Below are 4,375 nucleotides of genomic sequence, written 5' to 3'. Positions count from 1 at the left end.
GTCCACAACACTAGCCTCAGATGATGCTCGTGCTCCTCAAAACTTCTCGAGTAGTATATCATTAATGAAAACCAGAACAATCTGATCCAGGTTCTAATGGAACACCCGATTCATTAAATCCATAAATACTGCTAGTGCATTAGTCAACCCAAACGGCCTCACCAAAAATTCATAATGCTCATATTTGGTTCGGAATGCTGTTTTTGAAGTGTCCTCAGCTATAACTTTTACCTAATGATAACCCGATCGCAGGTCAATTTTAGAGTAGGCCTAGGTTCCCTGGAGCTGATGAAATAAGTCGTCAATCCTGGGAAGAGGATATTTATTCTTGACTGTCAATTTGTTTATCTCCCTATAATCTATGCACATCCTCATGGTCCCATCTTTCTTTTTCACGAACAGGACTGGGGCCCCCCACAGCGACACACTGGGCCTAATAAATCCTTTATCCAGCAACTCCTGCAACTAATCTTTCAATTCCTTCAATTCGACTAGAGCCAAATGGTATAGTGTTTTAGATACCGGTGCTAACCCTGGTACTAGATCCATGGTAAATTCAATATCTCGATCTGGTGGTAAGCCAGGAAATGCTCCTGAAAAAAAATCTTGAAATTCTCTAACTACTGATATATCAACTTGTTTTAGTTCTTCTTTTGGCATTTCCTTTATGTATACAACATACCCTTAGAAACCACCCTGTGGCAGTCTCCTCACCTGAATAGCTGACACTAGCTGTGGTGAGGCACACACACGTGAACCCACAAATCTATATTCTTGCTCACCCGGGGGTTTGAAAATCACTTCCTTTTGATAGCAATCTATGCTAGCGTGATTTGCCGCTAGCCAATCCATACCCAGTATTACATCAAATCCCTACATATCTAGTATCACTATATCAACTAATAGTATTTTCTCTTGAATGCTTACTAGAAAGTTTCGAGGCACCTTCCTCCACCATACCATAGATCTCGTTGGTGTGACCACAGACAACTCTACATCTAATAAGTATGCCTTTACCCGAGTTACTCTAACATACCCCACCGATATAAAGGAATGGGTGACACCTGTGTCAAATAAAACAATAACTTTATATGATAATATTGTAAGTATATCTATGACAACGTCTCTAGCAGTCTCGGCATCTCCCGACGTCAATGCATAAACCCTCGCCAGTGTCATATTCCTCTGCTAGCCTCCACGGTATGATTGATGACCCGGTTTAGTCTGGGAGCTGGTGCATAATTTGGCAGTATCTGACATGACCAAGTCATATGGCTTGGTCTCCCACAATGGTAGCAGACATTCTCCCCCAGCCGACACTCGCATGGATGTCTTCGTCCACTGTGCTCTACCATCTACCTCTGACCCCCACCAGATCTACCTCCTCTCCAAGGGCCTCCGCTGGAGCCCACCTGAAAACTCGAAAGTGCGGCCCTCTTCTTTTGGATCTGTATCTAAGTATCTCTTGAAAAACTCTCCTCTGCTATTATGGCCCTGTCAACTAGCTTTGAGAAATCATGTATCCTCAATACTGCTACCTTTCTATAAATGTCCCGCTTCAGATTCCTCTTGAACATCCTGGCCTTCTTAGCTTCATCAGGAATGATATAAGGGCAGAAACGTGACAAATCGATGAATTTTGCCACATACTACTAGGCTGTCATTGATCCCTAGGACAAACTCAGAAACTCCTGTACTTTAATCTCTCTAATCGAGGCAGGATAGTATCTATCAAAGAAAATGTCCTTGAATCAGGCCTAGGTCATTAGCACTGGAATAGATCTCTTCTCCTCCAGTAATCTAGTGGTCGTCCACCTTCTCTCAGCCTCCCCTATCAGCTTATACGTGGCATAAAGTACCCTCTGCTCATCAGTGCGATGAAGCACCATCAAAATCTTCTCTATCTTCTACATCTAGTTCTTCGCAACTGCAGGATCAGCGGCTCCTAAAAGTACTGGTGGGTTCATCTTCATAAATTTTTCTATCGTGCACTCCTAAGCTAAAGATGGACCTCCCTGCTCCCTGGAGCTCCGGGAAATCTTAGCCATGACCTACTGAGCCACACTATGTAACACAACATCTGAATTCCCGCCTCCTACACCAGAAGGCCTCACTTCGTCGTCGCCACTAGCGTAAGCGCTACTACCTCCTGGGTTCATCCTGCAATATTACCAAATTATTCTAAGAATATGGACCTTACAATACTATACCAACTAAAATACCTCTTACCTCTTATCACTAATTTAAGGTCTAACCCTACCTTCTGGAAATAGAAATCGTCGATAGCATACTATGGTTTTCCTGAAATCGTTACTCCAAGAAAAACAAAAAAACCACCCTGAAACTCTATCTCCAAACTTCAAAAAAGAACCCTAAATTCTCATCCTAATTCCCCAACATTGATTCACCAATACTCTAATCTATCTTTCTGCAAACTATATTTCTATATTTTGGTATTATCTTCTGCTGTACTCTAGAGTCTACAGAACCTAGCAACCTAGGCTCTGATACCAAACTGTAACAACCCAAAAATTACACCATTTTTTATATTTAAAATATAAATTACTCTAATACCCTTGTTATACCTGCTATAACATTTCAGGCCTCAGATGAGCATTGAGGAATCCCTGTACACAAATTGACACACTTATGCAGCAGAAAACATAAAGTCATACTCTCACATTTACAATACCAGAATTCAGAGTTTCCAAACCATACATACATATTTACACATCACCCCAGTACAATTTGCTCAAAAACATAATCCCTGAATACACTTACCCTATAAGTAGGGCAAAATAAAAGATCTCTCTATCTGCAAGCCTGATCTGCTCGCCTAGCTAGATCACCTGAAAAATGTTAAACCACTAGGATGAGACAACGCTCAGTAAGAGAAAATATGCTATTACTAGTGGGTGCCGACTAAGTTGCTTAAATACTATAATGACAATATCTGAAACTGTATAAGTTGGTAAATCAATATAAAGTATAACTCACATTTATCATAGTTTAAAGTATAACTGTATCATCTGGGTTTTCTATTTTTCATACTTCTACTATCATACTATATTTGCTGAAAATTCTGTAAATCTGTATACATATACATAACTGGGATTTTTACCTAGAAAATTATATGTTATGATTTAACCCCTCATGACAAGGTTGTGCGGGCCCGTTGGCGGGATTTAATCCTGGTTGGCTTACCAGGTAAGTCAACTGTACTCTACCAATCCTTAGCCCAGCCAAACGGCATCCTCTTCTAAGCACGGAACTAGAAACTACCACGTCAAACCGGCCCCCTCAACCTAGAGCACTAGGGAGACCGCAAACTCTCTAGGCATGGTTGACAGAATTTTCATACTATCTGAGATATGTGGTTGCACTCTGATATGAAAATAGTAATAGTACTGTGCCCTGCTATCTGAATCAATTTGAAGTAATTCATTAGGGATCTGATACTATACATACTATTACTATAATTATCCTACTATTTTCATCATGTTTCCAAACTAACCATAACACTATAAATCTGATATGTAAGTACTATAATATCTTAATAAAATAACTACATGTCTAACTGTAATGTCTGACTGAATAATCTGTAAAGTTTGAGTGTTATGGTTTTGGAAAACATAGCATTCTATAATTACTATAAAATATTGGTTTGTAAAATATCTGTAATATCTATCTGGTAAATATTTGTCTATATATGTATATACTGTAAATCATGATATTCTGGAAAAACTACATAGATTCTATATCAGGCAAATACCTACTTAGGCCACACAAATAATAAAACTCATTCTGTAAAAACTGAATAATAAATAGATATATATATATATATATATATATATATATATAAAATTTCATGGTAAATTTGTTAAAATTCCTAACATAGCATATCTCATTTACCTAACTGGCTGGGAGGCTCACCTCCAACTTAATCCTCATGATGTACTATTCCCCAAAATCCTGACATAGCACACATATGCATATTTCCAATAAATCAACTATATTTCCCCAAGCCTACATACTCATAAATTTCTGAATTATAATTTACCTGGCTCCTAAAAATGCTCACTAGGGTCCCCAACCCATATCTGCATGGCCTCGAAACACCCTATTCCTGAAAATATAATACCCAAATTTTAATTCACAAAACTCCAGTATATTCCCATATAATTTAAGATCTAAACTCAAATAAGTCTGGTACAACTGAAAATACTCAATTATTCAATTTACCCAAATTTTGGGATGGTGCTCAAGTTGGCCTAACCAACGATCTATTCCAGCAAACTTGAAGAGAATCTTTCCAGGAGTAGCGTGGCAGCTTCCGATTGTTGAACTAACAAAATACGAAGCTGAAATCGTAAAG

This window comes from Malania oleifera, chromosome 8, assembly GCF_029873635.1.
Source record: "Malania oleifera isolate guangnan ecotype guangnan chromosome 8, ASM2987363v1, whole genome shotgun sequence".
Taxonomy (NCBI): Eukaryota; Viridiplantae; Streptophyta; class Magnoliopsida; order Santalales; family Ximeniaceae; genus Malania; species Malania oleifera.
The sequence above is the reverse complement of the archived record's forward strand: the minus strand, read 5'-3'. Positions refer to the sequence as shown.